The 23,613-nt window shown below is 45.6% G+C and overlaps 1 pseudogene; it reads left to right on the forward strand.

Annotated features, from left to right (window-relative positions):
• The first annotated feature begins 1,437 nt into the window (after positions 1-1,437).
• On the forward strand, positions 1,438-23,175 carry LOC144784057 (ubiquitin carboxyl-terminal hydrolase 22-A pseudogene; annotated as a pseudogene).
• The last annotated feature ends 438 nt before the right edge of the window (positions 23,176-23,613 follow it).

Here is a 23,613-nt window from a genome sequence, read left to right on the forward strand (position 1 = left end):
TGAGGACCTCCGTCTTGTCCGAGTTCAGCTTCAGTCGGCTGTTTCTCATCCAGTCAGCGACGGCCTTCATTCCTTCGTGGAGGTTCGTTTTGGCGGTGTGGGGGTCCTTGGTGAGGGAGAGGATCAGCTGGGTGTCATCGGCATAAGAGATGGTGTTGAGGTCGTGCAGTCGGGATATGTGGGCGAGCGGTGCTCACGTGCCCATAATTTGTTGTTGGAAAGTGCTGTTAAATACTGTTGCTAGAGTAGCCGCTCAGTAGGTTGGATTTCATTACAACAGAGCTTGCGGTAGACCCTTTGCTCATGAGGTACCGTCTTGCCTGCACCTTATATTAATTTTGCATGTTTGTTCTTTCGAGGGAATGTGCGGAGTGACTTCCAGGCTATTTGGTGGAGTTACACTAGAATGACCCTGTATATCAGGGTAAAGAGGAGTCGCTACAGGAGAGTAAATGAAATGCTCCATCAAGAACTCGACCCAGCTGGCTTCCATTGGATTAGAGCTGGTTGTTGTAGTTGTCACTGATTACCACCAGCTAAAGAGTGGTGGTACCATGAGGGTAAACGATGTAGAATAGCCTAGAGGTAAACCATGCAGAATAGCCCAATGGTAACCTCATTGCTCAATGTTATGCCACAACTTTTTTCAGCCGACACATAAATGCACGTTCCTGCCTTGCGGTAATCTTATTACTGCAAATGGGCATTACTGCAGCAAATAGAGGTCATATCTGAATGAGGGCTTGGGTTCCTGCTTAACAGTTATTGCCTTGTCCTGGCCTTGCGCATAAGCGTCACATTTGAAGGAAATGGGCTGAGATAGCTGCAGAATGAGCCTGTTTTGCGAGGCACTGGAGCTCTTCATCCTTCCTAACCAGACAGAAATTGAACAATGCACTTAAATAAATGTATTATGGTGGGGGGAAAATCTCTGGATGCTGTCAGGCTGTAGTCCTTTCTTTAACTGGGGATTTTCAGACATGTATTATAAAATCAACTAGTCATTTAACAAGAAATTGGACAAGCAGAGTAGCGCACTTGTAACTCAGCTTTATTACATATGTGAGAATTAGGTTAATTAGGAATTCTTCTCAAGGGCAACTGTACAGATCTGTACAGGCCTGTCACTTAACTTGATAAAAAAAATGGGAAAGGTGTTCATCTCACTTAATTGTATGTTCATAATAAATGACAGCTGCCAGAAGGATGTCTGAGGTTAAATGCAATCTGAGGCTGGCTGGGCTGTCCTGCAGCTTGTGATGGCTTTCACATCTGCGCAAAGGCCTGTGGGCGGATTGGCCTCGCGGTGGTGGGGGTGGGGAGGGGAAGCACCAGCAGTGATGCTGACAGGGACACTTTTAGATGTGTTCTTTCTCGCTGCCTGCACATCAATAATCCCCTCTGACAAACCGGTCTGCCCGCAGGCAGCCAGACGCCATGACCTGCAGCCGCTGGGAGTCACTGGGCAGATTAGCACCTGTTTCTCCACATCTCAACACTGGGACAGCGCGGATGAATGCTGCCAGTGCAGGGCACTGCCAGGGCCTCTTCGGGCACAGGTAGTGGGAGGAAGGGGCTGGAGAGGGCAGGGTTAGGTCAGAAAATAATAACTATCCGTAGTCGTCCTGACTGTTTCTCGAGCATCCATTAGTGCTTGCTCTCAGCAGCTGTCACACCCCTATACGAACTAACATTAAAAGGTTCCTGTGAATAGAATGGTCAACAAAATATTTATAAATCATCTAAAAAAAGCATACCAATTTTATTATCAAAATCAATTCAACCATGTTATTTACAAGGATGCAATATTAAATATATTAAATAGACACATTTCATGTTGGCAATCTTAAATATATGGTAATTAAAGATTCGCAGTCTAACACTCGTTTTTTGTGCCCTTCTGCCCTCTGTTCCACTCGTTTTTTTGTGCCCTTCTGCCCACTGTGCCACTCGTTTTATCTCGTATTTTTGCCTCATTTCCCTTCTGTTCCATTCGTTTTTTGTGCCCTTCTCCCCTCTGTTCCACTCGTTTTTTTGGTGCCCTTCTGCCCGCTGTTCCACTCTTTTCTCATTCGTTTTTTGTGCTCTTCTGCCTTCTGTTCCTCTCGTTTTTTTGGTCCCTTCTGCCCTCCAGGGCCAGACTGGCCGTAGCGGGCACTGGGCAATCCGCCGGTGCGCCGTACGGGTGGGGGCTGGTATTGGGCCCCTGGGGGCCGTTTTTGTTACAGGGCCGTTTTGGCAGCATAGCTGCCAAATCGTCCCTGTAACAAAATCGGCAGAAAACCGGCCCTGGCAAAGAGCTCGGCGGCACCCCCAACCCCCGCTGGCGGGGTGAGGAGGGGTCCGAGCGCTTTGCCAGGGCCGGTTTTGGTTCCCAGTACGGCCCTGCTGCCCTCTGTTCCACTCATTTTTCGTGCCATTCTGCCCTCTGTGCCACTTGTTTTCCCTTCGTTTTTGTGCCCCTTTTACCTTCTGTTCCACTGATTTTTTGTGCCCTTCTGCCCTCTGTTTCACTCGTTTTTTTTAGCCCCTCTGCCCTCTGTGCCACTCTTTTTTCTCTCGTTTCTGTGCCCCTTTTTCCTTCTGTTACCTTCGTTGTCCCTCACCGCCCTCGCCACGGCATCCCCTGCGGCCCCGCCCCCCCTTCTTGCCCACTGCCCATTCGCTGCCCCCGCCTCCCAGCTGCTTCTCCCTCCCACCTACCCATTTATGCCGGCCGCCGCAGGCGCGCCAAAGGCACGCCTAAGGCAAGCCCATCTGCGCCCGTCTGCGCCTGGACCGAGCCCAGCTCCAGAACGCCTGGCCCCAGCACCCTCCACGATGACCACCACCACTACGACGCCATTACAGAAATGGGGTTACCCAATTGGTCCTGGACCTGGGTGTAGTCTGGTACAATAATCAATGTTCCCAAACCTTATGTAATAGCCAAATGAATCGAAATACTTAGTACACTTAGTACATTGAGTTAAGAGCATGCTGAGGGAAAACAAGTCAGCTCAAGGTATTCAATACATCATTCAAGATACAAGGGAAAAAAGACAACAACCAGATTCGTAATCCACCCGCAAATTATTTTCATTGCAATTGGTGAAAACATAAAAATAAATAATAATACTTTACAATAATGGTTATTACGTATGAAATTAGGTGCCCCAAAGGAGGTACGTGCAAGGAGGAAAAGTGCCCTAGTGTGTAGCAGTGAGGGAAGGAGGGTATTTAGAGTAGTGACATAAAAGATGGTGCAGTTCTAAAATGCGGACTGGTTATCAATCACCGTCCTTGATGGCCTGGCCACAATTTGCAATTTAAATGATATTTTCACACAATTTTGTACATCAGGATATATATATATATATATATATATATATATATATATATATATATATATATATTCCCATGTAGCACGTTAGGGATGAAAGATGGGCGTCCAGGCCGAGTGTTTAAAAGGGCGTCGATGTTTCGACCCGTCTTAGGGCCATGTGGGTAAGTTAGACCTTGGCCATGGGGGTCTTCATCAGGACAGAATGGGGCAACCCAGAATTCTTTTGTAGGGCTGTAGATAACCTTAAGGAGATAATTGATAGGATCAGGCTGTTGCTTGGGATAATTGGCTAAAAGTACATGGTAGGGCATGTCAATGAAGGCTTACCCCCTCGGTGATTCACGGACTGCGTTGAATCCAATTTCTAGAAGGGCCAGTGTAGTAAATCACTGATGTGGTATCTGGAATATAATGGGTATTAACATAAGCCCATTGAAAACTATGCGAGTAAATTAAGGCCCGCAATATACAGTCATGCCAAGATTACCTGTAAGTCCCAGGAGGGTCAATCTGAGTGTGGGAGGTAGGTCCAATAAATGGGACTCTCCTCACCAAGGCTTGAAGAATTTCAAGGCTGTAAGGTAATAAAGGGGGGGGGGGCTCGATTTAGTTAATGGGTACTAGAGGCATAAACAACAACTAGTCAAAGCATACCCGTAATGGCCATCAATGATTTACCTTGTGCTGCATACATTCAGCGTCTCGTAGGCATCGCAACTTGCTTGGGAGTGCAAGCGCGTATGCCTCGAGGACGTTTAAAACCGTGGCGACGTCAGACCGAAGTTGCCGGTACAGTAAACACGGAGGAAAGACTAACCTCCGGTGACAGTGACTGGTGTGAATGTAAACCTAGGGTAAAGGTCCCGCCTGGTAAACAAAGTACAATAAATCATATCATGAACGTATAGGCATTCACGCATCGGTTTAAAAGTGCAAAAGCATGATGATATCGCATACATGACAGTGTGGGAATTTGATGCAATAAGGTGCCTTTACTGAGCTTAGGGGTTACAGCAAGCACGTTAGGCAATAACACATAAGTTGTATGGGATACATGTATCCATTGACTAGCAAGGCTAATTACACCGAGCATTAGGAGCATTGAAATTGCGCATCGATATTAACAGATGTAGTTTCACAGTGCAGAAAGTGTTTAGTGTTACAATATTCCAATTGGTACATTAACCATCGTGCATAGGGACTACGGCATTAAACCCTAGGACAGTGTTAAGGAAGTGTTAATACTCCAATTTAAAACCTCATTGCTAGGTAATCATGCTTACACTGTGGCTAAAGTATTGCTGGACCCCCATCTTTCATCCCTAATGTGATACATGGGAATATATATCCTGATGTACAGAATTGTGTGAAAATATCATTTAAATTGCAAATTGTGGCCAGGCCGTCAAGGACGGTGATTGATAACCAGTCCACATTTTAGAACTGCACTATCTTTTATGTCACTACTCTAAATACATCGTCCACAAGAACAGCATCAGAGTCTAGACTAGCACCGACGACGCGCTCTGCACCGCCGAACACATGCATTTTGAGATCAGCAAAGACTCTAACTCCATCCTCAGAGGCACCCTCATCTACCGACCCCCCAGACCCCGCCCCCAGTTCAGCGTCTCCATCGCCGACTTGATCAGCACGCACACCCTTACCTCCACCGACTACATCCTCCTCAGAGACCTGAAGTTTCACCTTGAGAAAAACAACAGCAGCAACTCCACAACCCTGATCGGCAACCTCGGACTGAAGCAACTTGTCACAACGCCCACCCACTCTGCCGGCAACAGGTTCGACCCCGTCTTCTCCTCAAGCCTGCACGTCTCCGTCAGCCACACCACCGAACTCCTCTGGACCGACCACCGCTTCATCCACTTTGCCTTCCAGAAACCCACCACACACCATCACACCCAACAGATCCCCCGCCGCTGCTGGAGCAAAATCACCGAAGACCAACTAAACGCAAACCTCACTCTCAGCCCACCCACCGAACCCTCCCACACCGACGACGCTGCCCACAGCCTCAGACGCTGGATCGAGGACTGCGCCAACACCCTCGTCCCGCTGAAGAAACCCCCCCACAGAGACACCAGCAAGAGGTCCAGCTGGTTCACCCCAGAACTCCTAGCCTCCAAGTAAGTGTGCCGGAAACTAGAGTAGAAATGGCACAGTGAACAAACTCCGGACAGCCACGCAGCACACAAGTATGCCATCCGCAACCACCACCACCTCATCAGGGCAGCCAAGAGGGCCTCCTTCAAAGACCACATCGACAACAAGGCATACAATAGCAAGGAGCTCTTCGACATCGTGAAGGAACTCTCCAACCCCAGCTCCAACACCAACGACATCCCGCCGTCGCAAGCCCTGTGCGACTCCCTCGCCACCTTCTTTCACCACAAGATAGCAGACATCCACGACAGCTTCAACGCCCAGACAGCGCTAACAGTCAGCAACACAACAGACCTTCCTCACACCATCGACCACGACCCCCTGCTAGCCTGGGCCAGCGTGAGCATCGATGATACCATCAAGACCATGCACACAATCCACTCCGGCTCTCTGTCAGACCCATTCCCGCACCACGTTTTCAACAGAGCAAGCAGCTCCAGCGCACCCCACCTGCGCAACGTCATCAATCTCTCCCTCGAGACCGCGACCTTCCCAGATATCTGAAAACACGCCAAGATCATATCTCTGCTCCCCTTCCCGGCCAAGGTCATCGAGAAAACCGTCAACAGACAGCTAACCCGATACCTAAAAAAAACCCAGAATCCTGGACCATTCCCAGTCAGGGTTCCGCAGCAACCACAGCACAGAGACTGCCCTCATTGCCTCCACTGACGACATCAGGACCCTGCTGGACAACGGCGAGACCGCAGCACTCATCCTCCTAGACCTCTCTGGCGCCTTCTACACCGTCTGCCACCGCACACTATGTGCACACCTCCACGCCGCAGGGATCCTAGACAAGGCTCTGGATTGGCCCACCTCCTTACTCTCTGGCAGAACCCAGAGCGTCCACCTCCCCTCATTCCGTTCCAAAGCCTACGAGATCATCTGCGGCGTACCCCAGGGATCCTCCCTCAGCCCAACGCTGTTCAACATTTACATGGCCCCATTCGCACACGTAGCCCGACCTCAACATAATCTCCTACGCCAACGACACTCAGCCAACCTCCACAAACGAATGAAGGCCGTCGCCGACTGGATGAAGACCAGCCGCCTGAAGCTGCACTCTGACAAGACGGAGGGCCTCATCCTCAGCTCCAACCCTTCATCCTGGGACGAGTCCTGGTGGCCGACGGCACTGGGGGCAGCCCCGACACCCACCGACCACGCACGCAACCTGGGAATCATCCTCCACTCAACGCTCTCAATGACCAAGCAAGTCAACGCTGTCTCCTCCTCCTGCTTCAACACCTTTAGCATGCTCCGCAAGATCTACAGACGGATCCCGACAGATACAAGAAAGGCAGTCACCCAGGCCCTCGTCAGCAGGAGACTCGACTACGGAAACGCCCTCTACGTTGGAGCTCCGACCAAGCTCATCAAACGACTACAACGCATCCGAAACGGAGCAGCATGAATGATCCTTGACGTACCACGCCACAGCCACATCACCCCCCACCTGAGAAACCTGCACTGGCTCCCCGTCAACATGAGGATATCCTTCAAGCTCCTCACCCACGCACACAAGGCACTCCACAAGACCGGCCCAGCCTACCTCAACAGACGGCTCTCCTTCTACATCCCCAACCGCCAGCTATGCTCTGCCGACCTCCCACTCGCCACCATCCCGTGCATCCAAAGAACAACCACCAGTGAGAGATCCTTCTCCCACCTCGCCGCCAAGACATGGAACACCCTCCCACTGAGCCTACGACAGACCCAAGACCTGCGGACCTTCAGGAGGATACTCAAGACCTGGCTGTTCGATCAGTAGCGCCCCCCCCCCAGCGCCTTGAGACCCTCACGGGTATGTAGTGTGCTTTACAAATGATTGATTGATTGATTGATTGATTGAACAACACATAATATATGCTTGCCAAAGTAAATAATATTTCGATGTAAAACCATATCGGATTTAAGGAATTCTATATTTAAGCAAAAGTGCAAATAATATCATCATTTAAACTTAAGACAATTTGATATAAAATTGTGTAATATGCAGAATTCCAGCCAACAAAGGCTATATGAATTTGTATTTCATGATAAACCTGCAACATTAATTTGCATGAACCCTTAGGATTAGATCAACAAAAAAATCACGCAACGCAGCGAGTAAAGTTTCTATGCTGCGTTACATGAACAGGAGAGAGCAGAACAGCGCCATATCTCTTAAGATGTTCTGCTATTCTGCTCTCTTCCTGCGCTGGTGTGTTTTTGGTTGCAATGCGCCAAAGCAGACATCCTTGCACCGTATTGCAATGATGTCTGTGTTGTGGTCAGCATAGTCTTTGTACAGGAAAAGGTCCCTACCAATACAAAACCTATGTCTTAAGGAGTTTCTCACTTTATACGTGTGCTGTAGAATGTAAGCAAGGAGGAACAGGATTCTGGGCCAAATCCCTTTCTACAATCTTTGTAGATAGGGATTTGCATCGAAATGCAAGAGTGGTTGCGGGGAAGTGCCAATGCACCACCTATGCAATTTGTGTTGGATTGTAAAGCCCACCCCTACACTTTATGTCAGATTCCCTTTCAAAAAGAATCACAAACCTCATGCAAACTGATGTGTCTGGGCACTAATGGACTTTTAATTCAAAACCTTCTTATAACCACGGCCCAATTCACGTAGATCATGTCAACTCCTGGCCTTTCCTCTGTTATCGTGTCCCACTGATGCACGTATGAGAGATGCATGTCATCCATCGTAAATGTGAGTCCATGGTTTTATCAATCAGCTTTGTCAACACGAGAAGGAGCAGCAGTGCTAGAAATAGTCCTAGATTTTAGTGTAGGTTAAAATATAAAAGACGCTGGAACAGTGATATTTGGAATTTCCTCGCACTGCCTCCTGTTGTGTTTTGCTGCTAATGTAGGTGGAATGCCAAGACTTCTAGTGGCACTGGGATGTGGCCCCCATTAAGTGCAAGCAGCAGAAGACAAACTGGGCCATAACATCTCACAACTGCACTTTTACCCTAATCCCACTAAGTTCCATTTAAGCATCTTCATCATCTATGAACCAAGAGGAGCTGGCATGATATGAGCATTTTGCACTGGGCAAAGAAAATTCAAATTTGCTGCCTATGGGGCAAAGATGACATGTCAAACAAGTTATTACTGACAATACAATTACCACACTAGACTCCTCATTCCCATCAATGTTCTGTCTCCACCAACCCCCTGTCCCCCTCACTCCCAGGGCAAACCACTAGCAATATATTGGGAGTCAAGTACGGGTAGCAAATAGTATTCATTTTCATTTAAAATCAACTTAACTATGACTCGTTCCACACTTATGTTATGGTCCTATAACATTCGAAATAGGCATACCTGGGTATTTTTAGTTTCATATTTTGGTGGGTGGGTGGTAAAGTATAGGTTTAGGACCCATTTTTCCAAGAGAGGGTTCCTCACATACACTAACAATGTGCACGATAATTGTGGATTTTAATACGAACTCCCAATTTGCCCTGAATGAATTGCCTTATTGCTTAGGCCTTAGATAGATTTTTAAGGGCACCAAGAGAGAATGAAACTCCATAGTGTTATGCAGCCCATCAGCCTCATATTTAACCATGAAACTGAGCTGAGCCTGGAAGGAGCAGGATGTGTACTCCCTGAAGAGTTCTCCTGTTGACAGATTCCTGTTTCAGGAACAGATTGACCGTTAGGCTCCTTATGCCTGACCTTTTGTTGTGGCCTCTTGCTGACTCATGCTTCCTTTCCACAGTCTTAATGTTCCCTGCTGCTCAGCCAGTGAGTGTGGTCATTGGATGGTTGGAATGTTAGTAGTGTTTGTGCTTTGATGAGTGGACAGTTGGATTGAGAAGTGCTGAGCAACAGGATGTTGTTCCTGGTGGGACTTTACCTGTAACCTGATCTAAAACTAATACATCTACATCTTTTATAACCTACGAGACTACATCCTTGAGTGTTACACTCTTCTATCCGCACCTCTGTAGAAATTATGATGTAATCATTGCTGCAGTGGAGATGCAAGAGTGTCACCGTAGAAAAAGACAGCTGTATGTGGGATGGAGTGGATCCTTCACACATCTGGGATCGGCGGCAGTGCACCTGCTACACTAATGATAGACACACCCATTTGCTGCTGTAAGATGCACAAGTGAGGTAAAACCATATATTTGTTTTTCAGAGATAGGAGTGTAAGCCAAAGTCCAGACATGTAACACAATGTACCTCATTTCAAATTAGCCATAAATGGAAATCATCACATCCAATAGAAACTGGCAATACTTTGGCATTTAATTGGTGTGATAATTATTGCCAAGTACAAGTTGTTGAGGAATAACATGCAGGTTGTGGTGCTGAAGGTACCAAAATCTGCATGGTCTTGTAAATACCCTGAAACGTATCTGCAGGTTTGGCGTGCCAATATTTATCACAAAACTCATAAAATTGATGTATCCAGTGGCAGGATTTACAACACATACCGAATGTTAGTGACCCACTCGTAATGGACGCCTTAGTGTGATATTATAAAAATAATTTCCTTCTTCAGGCTGATTTTACAAGCTGTGAACTGAGAACATTTCTGTAAATTGTGCGATTCAAAACTGGGTTCTTCCATGTCAAACCACTGGTTTATAGAATGTGGTCCGATTACGGTTCTCAAAATGCTGTAAGGGTAAATCCATGCAAGAGTTCAAAATCTGCCGGCATTAGACATGCAGGCAGATTGAAAAAAAGAAGTCGGAGGAATTTTGATATGCTGGAGCAACTCTAGAGGGTATTCCTACAGAATGTCAACTACAGAATATCATGGGGGCCAAAATCTTGTGGCAAAAATATTGAGGACCAAAATCGCGTGAAAGTAAATTTATAGGTAAGCATAGGTTCACTATTCTTAACTCTTAATATATGTATCTTGATGATATATATATATCTTCAAGGTACGTAGATGTGGAGTTAAGAATAGTTAATGGATGCTTAGCTAGATGCATTTACCTTCCCGATATTTTGGTCCTTGATATTTTGGCCCCATGATATATTTATCCTTGATATTCATACAACCTCGATGGAGTACTCTTCATGAGTAGCAGGAAGAGGACTCCACATCACCTTTTCTCCAGAAGAGAATTACATGATCCATGAAGTTGAAGCAGATGATAGGCAGACCCGGGAATATTATTCCCACTGGTGGATCTCAGGTTATCTTTTTCAAACTCATTGAGACATGGAAGAGACCGACCAGGACTGTCAGAAGTAGGACTGTGGTGGTTGATAGAGTGTGACTGGGGGATGAATGGTTCCCATGGCCGGGATGGAGTCCCTCACTGTGATTCAACAAAAAGCATTGCAGGAGTTTCCCTTTATGAGACAGTGAGGTGTGCTGGGTGTTGGAATGTAGTTGAATCCAGTTCATTAAATGTATAGCAGAAAGGAGGTTCTGTGCTGGGTTGCACATGAGACTGAGATGCTGCTCTGCAAATACCGCAAGTGTACATATATACAGATTTTACATTATATAGTAGGCTGGATGTGCAGCGTGATGCAATCCAGACACATTGGAATCTACTTGCTAGTAAAGGGATTACAGATGGCAGAGCTAGGACATGATGAATCCGTTATCCACAGAAGATGAGCAGCACCATAGTCAACGCAATGCCTATTAAGGTGAATTGTAACCGCATGTGTATCCGCATCTATGTTCAGCTTATTCCACTTATTGAAAGGAAGTGGATTGTTCCGGTTTCCTGCAACCAATGAAAGGCAATGGTCCAGGCTTTCTATGATAAATGCGGGGAACTTCACAGCAACTGCTATTTGCAACTCTTTGCAACCTATGAAGAAATGGATGGAAAAGATTAAAGTCCAGGAATGTGTGAAATTTGCCTAATTTCCTTTTGTGTAATTACACAAAATTTCAGAAAAATGAAGCAAAATCTGGAATTAAGTCTTATATTTTAGTGCAAAATGCATCCTCAGGTCCATTTTGGAACAGAACATATCAAGTGTCAATGTGTAAGTATTGATGTGAAAAGTTGCATAGAGCACTTCCGAGTCTGGGCTAGGAAGATTTAAATAATATTAATATTGGAGATCAAACTTCATGGCAGGTGCAGCAGAATGAAAGGCTCAGAACACCTACTGTAACATTAGTGAAAGCGTTGGATGACCACCCAGCATTAAAACGGCACTGAAGTGTAGCCCAAACGCAATTTATGGCAGGACTTTTCCTAAAGAGTGGTGAAGGGTAGAGCAGGTTGGCTGCCCACACCAGAACGTAATGGGTAGAATATTTGCATTGCAGGATTGGTATAGAGCTTTCCTACTCAACATGCTTCCTGTCTCATTGAGTGACTACTCCACTTATTGTTCATCCTTTGTGTGTTGGTTGAGATCTGAGGAAGGAAAATTGCACATCAACAATATTGTGCCTGTAGAGTTTTTAAACTCCTGTGTCCTCCGTAAAGCTTTTTTTAAAGTAGGATATACGCCCCTAAGGGCAATATGTTCGAATTACCTAATAGTCCGTTGCAAGGGGCTATACTGGCCATTAAAGTTCTCCTCCTTGTTATTGGTCCTTCGACCAGTGCCATTAATGCTGGTGTGGGTCTTTAAGGGCTAATATCACCTGCTTCAAAGGATTTTAAGTCCATTAGAATGCCTCATTTCCGTTAGAATAGGTTAGCAACAGGAGCCTCTTCTTTCAAGAAGAGGAGAATGGAGAAAGATGTGCTATACAATGGCTGTGTCTGCAGCAGCAGTTGTACCAAGATGTCAAATCTCTGATTTAACTGCCAACCTTCATCATTATTGCTGCTTGCTGTTCTTACAGAGTTCTTCATGGATTTTCCATAAAATGGTGGGTCACTTCTCTAGATGTATCTGCCAGTTCCTCTCATATGGTTGTACTGCTGAACATCGAGGCTAAGAATGTCGATATAGAAGAATATTGTGGACAAAATATCAATGACCAAAATATTGAAAGGTAAGTGCATATAGAGGAAGTAAAGATTTACTATTCATAACTCCACATCTACATACCTTGAAGCTATATGTTGCCAAGGGGCATATATATGGTGTTAGCTATACAAAATCTATTCTTACCTACCTTTCCATATTTCGAATTTGATATTTTCTCCTCAATAGTTGTATACTTTAATTTTCTAGCTTTGATATTCAGGGGCACTCCATCTTGTACATGTCTTCCTTGTGATTTTATAAACCCTACGAAGGCACTATTATGTCTTGTTGCACAAGCCCTTGGGCACAGTTTTGCTTCGCTTTTAAGCCAATAGTTTCTACAGTGCCACTTAGTCAAAATGGAGCCTGAAAGGGTGCCACCTTCTAAATAGTTAATACGAAAATGTATTTGTTGGGGGGGGTGACTAAGAACTGTATTCAATTTCCCAATTTTACTATTTTAATATTTATAAATCTGAAATTGCCCACTAAATTTTGGTCTTGTTTGCCACCTCTGTTCCCAACATGGTGCTTTGTACAAATGACCAAACTGCACAGTTTCTTCGGTCTTAAATCACTGCCAGGTTTAACCCCTTTAGCACGGCGTAGAATCCGCCGCGGTGCCGTTGGCCGTCGCACACAACAAACGGGTTAAAGCTGGATCCAACTGCCACAGGTCATAGTCTCATTTTTCACCTTGTCTTCTGCTCACCCATTCCCTGAAGAATGAATTGGAGTTATTTGCCTCCAATTCAGAGTTAACTTTATATGTTGTTATCAAATTCTGACCGTATGGCTAACCTGTTCAATTTTTTTTCAGGCGCTAATAATGCAATATGCATGATTTTAAAATGAGACAGCTATTAACAAGTGGAATTGCTTATGTACACATTCATGCAAATTAACTTTTTTTGTCACATAAAGTCATAGGTATCTTATCATTTGCAGTTAGTTGAGGTCAAGCTTAGAGGAAAAACCCATTCCTTGATCAATCATTTAAACCTTTCATCATGTACAAGGGTCTTGTCTTAGAGATTGCCCTGTATATCACCTAGACAGTTGAAGGCTTTTTTAAAGGTTCTGGGAGTGCATGAAATGTTACTGTTCTCCTCTGCCCGCGACTTAGGTGCACAGAAGCTCCAATGATAGTTGTAAGTGGAAACTCAGATACTCCTTGTTGGCCGATTAGGCCCATAAGAACAGTGACTGACACTCGGGCAAAACCTTGGATACATTTCTCACCAAACCTGTAGCTGCAAGGCTGAATTCTATGACATGGTCTTCCTGGTATCATAGCCACACATGGCAATATGGTCTCTGGACTCACACACTCTCACTAGCAGTTATACTAGGTCTGGTGCATAGTGGACTAATGTGTCCACTATAGGGGTCTGTGTATGGCTTCAAGGTCACAGGTTCAAATCCCGGCAGATCCACTTGGCCCTTCATCCTTCTGAGGTCAATAAAATGAGTACCTTTCAGTTGGGTAACAATGAGCATCTGTTATTCAGTTTCAAGATACCCTTCTGGGTGAACATGCGGTTTGTTTTTTGCAGATTTATATAGTGCAAACTCGACCCAGAGGTATTGGAGCGCTTTACATGAGCACCAGTTGCGTTACACACGGACACATTCATTTTTTTGGTAAGCACACGGAGATAGAGTGATTTGCCCAGAATCACAGGATGTGGAGTCGACCCGAGGCTCGAACCTTGGTTTCCCGATCCAAAGTCAGCAGGTCTAGCCATGAGACCACATCCTCTCCCCAAATACAATTACACGTTATGTTAAGCAGCAGGACAGCCATGCATCCAGCGCCTATACTTTGTGTCTCCCCTCCATTCTTGTAACCCTTCCCCATAGCAATCGCAATGCCTTATTATGAGTGGCCAGGTATCCTCCCAAAGGAATTCCAATCCTACTGGATTTATCAATATTCGAGATCTCAGAAACTCTGGGGCAGTGGATTTAACAAGTGAGATACCGAAGGTCCCCTTTGAAATGAGAAATGACTATTGCGATCAGTACTTCAGTGCCGGATTCCCCTGCTAATTCTTCACTTAACAATAGAATTTCACCTGAGGTTTTAGGGTACCCCATAGGAATTAAAAGGCCCCTTGCATGGAGGCCACCAGGCAGCAGAAATGTAACATGCAGTGCTTCACAAAAAAATGGATGTATGATGTTACAACGCATACTTTTACAACGCCTACCTTTACATCGCAAGTTTTACAACGCATACCATTACAACGCATAATGCTTTTGGGCGCTGGATAGTGGATAGTTTAATTTACTATTCCAACTCCAGTCCCGGTGGATAGTAGGGAAGGTGTTGGATAGTACATTAAACCTATTCCCTATCCTAGAGCGCCCCCCAGCGCTATGCGTTGTAATGGTTTGCGTTGTAAAAGTTGCATCGTAATGGTAGTGCGTTGTAAAAGTTTCGTTGTAAAGGATGTTTCCCCAAAAAAATGCAACAAATATACAAAATAAATAAAATCTAACTTCATGTGTAACAAAAGCCATTCAATTTATGGGAGGATTACATCGAAGTGTATCTGGAATATTTCGACATTGGCTTTGAAGACATGATAATTCCTAAATGGCCACTACACCATCCAGTAACACAGACTTTGTCCCAATGACCAGAGCTAATAAAAACCCTTGTATTAGTTAAAATTCAGAGTGGACCATTCCTATTTTTTGTTGGTGGGATTTCAGCTGATCAATACAAGTGAGGTACGTTTAGCTGTTCACTGAGTACTAATGTCAACTCTGTAGACTTTAAGTTGGCATGTTATTTTTCTGAACGGACATGCGGATATGGTAACAGTAGCTCTATTCGAAAGTGTTACCAGAAAATCTGATATTAAAATACCTTATCTTTTATATAACACTAGTTATCACAGTTTTGCACATTTTTAAAAGAACAGTTGTTACTATTTCTAAACATGATGGTACTTAATTTACAGATCTCGCCTGGGTGACAGGCTGATGCTGCTGGGATAGGATTTCAGTCTGTGTCTGTAAGGTTATTTGTAGTTTTTAGCAGTGCCCTCTTAACTCACTGAGCTTTTTTACACGCTAGTTTTACTACCGAATTATATTTAGTTGTGCATCCAGCTCACAGATGCACGCGAGCAAGTCCAGCGTATGTGGTGCACAGCATTCAGCAGTGCAGATCCTGCTGACATGATGCACACGCATGCCGCAGAGCAGATCCATTTGACATGATGCAAAGCATGCATCAGTGCAGATCCAACTGACATGATGCACAGCATGCAGCAGAGCAGATCCAAGTGACATGATGCGCAGCATTCAGCAGAGCAGATCCAACTGACATGATGCACAGCATTCAGCAGAGCAGATCCTGCTGACATGATGCACAACATTCAACAGTGCAGATTCTGCTGACATGATGCACAGCATGCAGCAGAGCAGATCCAACTGACATGATGCACAGCATTCAGCAGAGCAGATCCTGCTGACATGATGCACAACATTCAACAGTGCATATTCTGCTGACATGATGCACAGCATGCAGCAGAGCAGCTCCAACTGACATGATGCACAGCATTCAGCAGAGCAGATTCTGCTGACATGATGCACAACATTCAACAGTGCAGATTCTGCTGACATGATGCACAGCATGCAGCAGTGCAGATCCATCTGACTGCCCAGCATGCAGCAGTGCAGATCCATTTGCCATGGTGCACAGGCATGCAGCAGTGCAGATCCATCTGCCATGGAGCACATGCATGCAGCAGTGCAGATCCATCTGACATGGTGCATACACCTGCAGTAGCGAAAACCCAGCTAACATGGTGCACAGGCATGCAGCAGTGCAGATCCAGCTTACACTGTGTACAGCATGCAGCAGTGCAGATCCTTCAGACATGATGCACAGGCATGCATCAGTACAGATCCAGCTGACATGATGCACAGAAATGCAGTAGTGAATATCCGGCTGACATTATGCACATGCATGCAGCGATTGCAGATCCGTCTGCCAAGGTGCAGAGAATGCAGCAGTGCAGATCCATCTGACATGGTACATACACACGCAGCAGTGCAAAGTCACCTAACATGGTGCACAGGCATGCTGCAGTGCAGATCAAGCTGACATGGTGCACAAGCATGTAGCAGTTCAGAACCATCTGATATAGTTCATATACATGCAGCAGTGCAAACTCAGCTACCATGGTGCACAAGCATTGAGCAGTGCAGACCAAACACGTGGTGCACAGGCATGCTGCAGTGCAGACCAAGCTGACATGGCGCACAGGCATGCAGAAGTGGAGGTCCAGCTGACATGAAGCACATGCATTCAGCAGTGCAAATATAACTGGCACGGTGCACTTACACACAGCAGTGCAAATTCAGCTTACTAATAAGCAGGCATGCAGCACTGCAGATCAATTCCTGCAGGATTCAAGAACAACCAGAGAGCATGTGAGGATAAGAGGCGCTGTGATTGGTTGCCAGAATTCCTAAGATAGAGGGGAAATAGCTGGACAATTCAATACCCATTCAAAAAGACATTTATAATAGCACGATTTAATAATGCCACTCACATTATTAATGTTTTGCATAAAAAGGGCGTCAAACTCAAATACTATTGTGTTCCCTGCCCCAAATGGCTTTAACCAGAAACACTACATGCATAAAATCAATGTGAGAACTTCCCATTGCTTAATCTTCTCAATAAACTTTCCAAACCATATCCCGTTTTAATCTTTTGTATCTAAACTGCAAACTCCTCATTTATTTCAGATAACAAGGAAGTGGACAGACTACATGCCTCCCTCAAGGGTGTATGAAAATTCCTTTCGATATGTATTCAGCCTCTAACATCTGTGGGACACGTGTGAAAACGAGGCCATCATCTTTGGACATCCTCGAGGGACTTCTGGAGTCTGCTTAACCTTTGTGATATATGATGTAAAACATGACATACAAAGACATGCTTCTAACTGGTTGTGTATATTATAGGGTGACAGCTGCACTAGTAACTCGAACCACTTCCTTTCTGGGATTCCCATATCCAGTTATTTTTCTAACTTATTTAAACATTTCTTAATTGTAGGTTCAATAATGCCGGTATTAATGCTATTTCAAGTTGTCTTTTTTTCTATGAGATATAGATAAGTCCTCCTCGTATTCCCGCGTGTGCGTTTTCAAATCTGGGAATTTGCTGACTTAAATCAACGATTTATCTTTATATAAACTTAACACTTGTTCACTTCAACACTGCAACAGCTTGATTTCATCCAAAACTCGACATTCACTTCAAATGGCTCTCATAAAATATCATGTGATGGTTTGCAACACATATGAGACCAATGCTTCCTAAAGTTAGCTCTCACGTTTCATGCTGCTTGTACCATCTTCAGCCTAATGCTTGGGTAAAATGAGCCAGTGGTGTACAGAAAACATCTGGAAAGTTCCTGGTAAACCATGGTCTCATCCTTTAACAGGGCTACCCAATCAGACACAATGAAACCAAGACACGATCAACCATCCTCTACTAGAGGTATTTTAAGTTCGCCCATTACTGCCCCACTCTGTCAAGAATTGAAACCTCACAGCTTACCAAAAATGTACTCGAAGCAATGATTGATGTGGCCTCAAATAAGCGACGAACACTGCCCCTAGTCGTTCAAAATCTATAGTTAAGTGTAAGAAGCCATGTGGTATGAGCTAATAATCCAATTCTTAGTTCTCAATAGAGGTTTACCAATGATTTTGGCAAATAGTTATCTAATTTTAATATTTTATTTATTTATATTGTGCGAACGAGAATGGGGTGTTAGAGTGTTCTACATGGAAGTGCCAAGGTACTTAATATAGCTTATAGTCTGCCGTAGCGGGCTATACCGGCCATAACAGGTCCGCTCCAGCAATGCAGAGCGAGGGAGCGGGCTTTTAGTGACTGATATAGCCCAGCTATGGCAGGCTATAAAGATATTCGAACATTTCATCCCATCAGGGAAGACCGTTCTAATTAGTAAAACAAGCACCCCATGGAGCCTGAGTAGGTTGAAATCCCATAACTCCTTGAGGTGTTTGTTCACAGTTGTTGCTGTTAATGTTGTACAGCTAACTGCCGCGTGCAGGGCCACGGCTGTTTGCTTTTGAACATTGTTGGACTTGGCCCTTTTTGCAGGGTCTTCCCCAAACTTTTTGTTCTTCCTCCTATTTTTTCCTTTCCTGTTGTTGTTGGTTTTAGGACTCTGGGCACTTTACCACTGCTGTTCAGTGCTAAAGTGCATATGCTCTCTGTGTAAATCGTTATTATGATTGGTTCTCCCAGATTGGCATATTCGATTTACTGGTCAGTCCCTAGTAAAGTGCACTGAGTGTGCCGGGGCTGGAAAATCAAATACTACTAGTGGGCCTGCAGCACTGATTGTGCCACCCACATGAGTAGTTCTGAAACGGTAACTCAGACCTGCTACTGCAGTGTCTGTGCGCAGTTGTTAACTGCCATGGCAACTTGGCAATTCTACCCACTTGCCAGGCCCTAACCATCCCTTTTCTTCCATGTCAGTCACCCCTAAGGTAGGCCCAACGTACCCCTGTGGGTAGGGTGCAGTGTAGGTGAAAATTAGGACATGCCCTGATGTGTGTGGCATGTCCTGATAGTGAAATACTGTCAATTTCGTTTTTCACTTTTGTAAGGCTTTCTGTCCCAATAGGAAAGCATAGGAGTTAATTTATAAAATCTTATAAATATAACTTACCATTGAGACCAGATAGGAAAATAAAGTTTAGTATGCCTGAACTCAGAATCTGAAGATGCATTTTTTAGGAAAGGTGATTTTTTACATTCTGTGTTTGAAAATACCACTTTTAGAAAGCAGGTATTTTCTTGCTTAGCCAATCCTGTGTGCTTCTGCTAGGAAGTGTATTGACTGTCTGCCTTTGGAGTGACAGGGGCTGGGGAGGTGTATTCTCTCAGACAGCCACCAGGGGGCCGGGGGGTTTGATGTGTGTCCTGCCTTTCCTGAATGAGTCAGCACTAGGTTGAAGAGGCCTGGTCTGCATTCGGAGTGGTGGGAGGAAAAGCACCTGTACCTGAATAGGGCTGTGTATGCCTTCCACAATGCAGGCTGCGCACCGCTGTGGTGTGTCTGGAGCCAAGGCTCACACTGACAATGGATGTTGTTGTGCACTTGCAGAGTGCCCCCAGAACTGATTTGAGCTGGACTCTGAGCCCCTTGCACAAAGAGAGCAAAGGCATTTTGGGGTATAAGTATGAGACCCAAAACCCCTCAACTTCAGACTACTTCTGGAATTAAGAGGAACCTTTGCTGAGGAGAAGAGCTGGAGAAACTGGGGAGAAGTACTCCCCTTGCTGTGTGCCTGGGGTTGGCCTGCTGTTGCTGTTTCTGCCAAAGAAAGGAGGACTTTGCTGTGTGTCCCCTGCTTGAGGAAAGTCTACAAGGACTTGAGTAGAGCTTGCCTCCTGTTTTGAAGTCTCGGGAACACAAAGACTTCACCCCCAGCTCCCCTGAACTTCCTTGATTTGAGTTCTGACCTGCCAGGAGTGCCTGTGACCAATGTTCCCTCTAATTTTTTTCCTCTGTGTGCGGCAGCGAAAGGTCTTTGTGCGCTGCAGACAATGCTATGTGCGCCAAGAACCGGATCACGCATATGGGTGCAGCAACAAATATCAGTGCAAATATCACTCCAAACTTTTGCTTTAAAAACTAGAATGCAGTGCATTCCACACATACAGCGCCACATGATGTGTCTTAAGGCAGGTTTGCAATTTACATACACACCATTACATGAATTGAGTACACAGGCAAGTACACTTCAGTTTTAGAAAAGCACAGGACTCTAACGGTGGTACCTATATAAGATTTCACTAAAGATTACCAACTAGAGGTCTGTTCGTATGATAGGGAAATGTTGGGAGCCTATACAAGATCGCATACCTGGGGATACATGCAAGGTGGCACATGTTATGCCCCCCTGTGTGCATGCAGCCCCCTGTTCCTGCAGGCCATTTCCTCCTTCTCCATGAATTCCCTCACTACCACTCACCAACAATGCACCTCACCTCTCTATAGCACCTTTCTGACAAACATTACATTTTTTATAGCGCTGTCATAGTTTACTCACACTCAGTTCTGTGATCTGCATGGTACACGTTCTTTGTAGCATGCACATTAACCCTCTGTGCTGTGTGGGTAGCAGGAGTGCCCATGTGAGTGCACGATGAGCAATGCGACAGTGTGAGAGTAGGGTAAGAAGTGTGACTGCAGGGTGAGTTAGGTGACCATATGAATTTGGGTGTGGATGTAAGTGCTGAGTGGGACGAATGAATGCATGGTTAGTGATGGGCTTGTTTGAGTGAGATAGCAGATTGAGCACTAAGGGGGACACGTGAGTGAAGTGTCACATGAGTGCAGGTTAAGTAGTGTGCTCGTGTGACTGCAGGGTGAGGTACGGGTTGAACAGAACTAGTGCATTGTGTTTGCTGTGAGTGCAGGGTTAGTGTGAAAGTGAAGGGCAAGGATGAGGAGTAATTTGCCTGAACACATGGTGCACTCCCAGACACTTGAAGTAACTCAGTATGTTACTAACGGCGGCGTAGGGTTTCAGATACAAGTTAAACTATTGCTATTATGGGGTTAATCAGGGATCGAGGGTGGAAGAAATAAATAATGTGCCTCTCCTGCAACAAACTTCCAGTCTTATGATTAGGGTTGCCAAGTCATTATTTTAATGTCCAGACAGTACAAAAATAAATTGTCACCTAAAGCCATATTTTCAGCCCTGATCTGTGCAGCAAATATAAATAGAAAGCACTTTTAATTGTGTTCTAGGGATGCCCAAATGATCCATGACTGATGTAAAGGGAACAAAGACAGAAAAGTCAAATTACAAATGAATACATACTTTTTTATTTATAACCATATTTAGTGTCAAGACAAGGTCTTTGCAGGCTCTTCAAACGACACATGGCTGGCATTTTTGTTTTGGCAACCTACTTTATATTTCATGAAATGGATTCTCACACTACCGCAAAGAAATAGGCAGGGTGGGGGCCCAGGGGGTACTGGAACCAGAAGAAAAACTAACCTCTAAAACCAGATTACAAATGTTTGTAGTTGTGCTGCTTGGAGAGTGCGGATTATGCAGCAGTGGGTCGGAAGTGTATCCTGGCCCCTCTGCCCATCAATGAATTAGAAGGTCCCTGTGAGCTGCGGGGCCCCGATCTTTCAGGCACTGCTTTGTGTGACCTCTGGTCTGTAAAGGAGGAGGAGCTACCACTCCATGAGCTGCACGGTGCTGCGGGCTGGGTGGGGGGGGGGGGGGGGCAAGCCGCGGAGGTTAAGAGAAGCGGTGGTATACGAGAGAGGCTGGCTCTCCCACTGAGAGACTTGGCCATCACGGGCACCCCTACCCGTGTTCTCCCTTCACCTACCCTTCCTTCTCATGTACCTGCCCCACCCAATGCTCCTTCTTCAGGGGCACATTAACGTCACAATTAGTGGTGCTTTTTAGTTCAGAGATCGCTTCATATGCTCTCATCCCAAATTCTCCATAAGAACCCAACACGGCTGCTACCCTCTTGTATGTTGCATTTCAAATCCCTTCCCTCTCAATACCGCCACATACGAGACTGATTCCTCTCAGAGATACCTGCACTTGAAACCTGCACCCCTTCAGAACACAAAGCCCAAATTGCAGGACAACACTTCCAATTCCAAGCCCCCTTTCCCCTGTAGCTACTGTGTAGTCACTTCCAGCCCCCACCCCACCCTCCATCCGTGACTGTGGGAACTCTCTACCAGGCTCTCCTCCCCCAGCGTTCATGTGCCTTTTGCCATCTGTCCGGCCAGCTGCTCCCATGTGAACAGCTTTAAGGTGGAGAACTGGAAGCAGAACTTGCGTGTCATCTACCAGTGCAGTGCTTCGTGTGGAGTGGCACCCCTGAGACCAGGAAATGCAAGGCTAAGTCTTGCATTTGTCAAATGTGCGGTGCCCACTAGAACAGACTTCCTCTTCCACTACTGTGTCTTTTTTGTCTGTTTTACAAAGAAACATATCCACGAGACGCAAAAGTAAAACAACATCATTTAGCCATAGACATTTTATATGGGGGTGTATACTGCTTTATGTGTCAAGATTACATTTACGATGGAACAAATTGACAAAGAAGAACCTCGCAAAGCCTGGAAACTATAAGCTTTCACCCCAACAATGAGTTCTCCTTACCAGTATACAATGACAGGAGTTGGAGAGAAATATTCAACGTGGGAGCCAACAAAAAGAGAATTAGAATTGCTGCGACATAATCCCAAGAGAAGAAAAATAACCACTAACTGCAACATAGGTCTACGAGGGCTGATCAACCTTGGAAATACGTGTTTTATGAACTGTATAGTTCAAGCACTTACCCACACTAGACTACTGCGAGACTTTTTCCTTTCAGACGGGCACAAATGTGAAATGCAAAGCCCAGGCTCATGTCTTGTTTGTGAAATGTCTACACTCTTTCAGGAGTTTTACTCTGGGCACCGATCTCCTCACATTCCCCATAGGTTATTGCATCTGGTGTGGACGCATGCACGGCATTTAGCAGGGTACGAGCAACAGGATGCACACAAATTCCTCAATGCTGGATTAGATGTGCTTGCTACACAGACACTGTCTGCAAAGGTAATGGTTGCGCTGAAGCCAGCGGCGTCACACGGGTCGGTGTCACCCTGTGCGGGTAACTCATGGTGTCACCCCCTCACGACTTGGGCACCCGGTGCCCACGAGAACCTAGAAAGAAACTGCAGGAAGCAGGATCTGGCAGAGGTGCCCCTCTGCAAATGAAAGATCAGGCAGATCCGGCTGCTCGAGGGCGCCACTTGTGTTCCTGGAGACACAAGAGGTAGGAAGGAGTGTGTGCTGCAGGCCCTCTCGTGGGAGAGAGACCCTGGAGGCCAGAAGGAGGCCACAGCCTTATCCATTCCCGGTGCCCAGTAGAAGGACCAGAGTGAGGCCGCTGCTTTGCCCCGGCACAGCCTGTGACTCTGGACTTGTCCTCTCCGCAGAGCCTACTTAACCAGCACCGCTGTCACGCAGGCCTTGACGCGTCTGCTGTGTGTAGTCACTCCTACTGCGTGACACCCCCAGGAAAGCACCTCCTTGTTAAAGATCATTTGCTG

The sequence above is a fragment of the Lissotriton helveticus genome, chromosome 10 (assembly GCF_964261635.1).
Source record: "Lissotriton helveticus chromosome 10, aLisHel1.1, whole genome shotgun sequence".
In the NCBI taxonomy this organism is placed as follows: domain Eukaryota; kingdom Metazoa; phylum Chordata; class Amphibia; order Caudata; family Salamandridae; genus Lissotriton; species Lissotriton helveticus.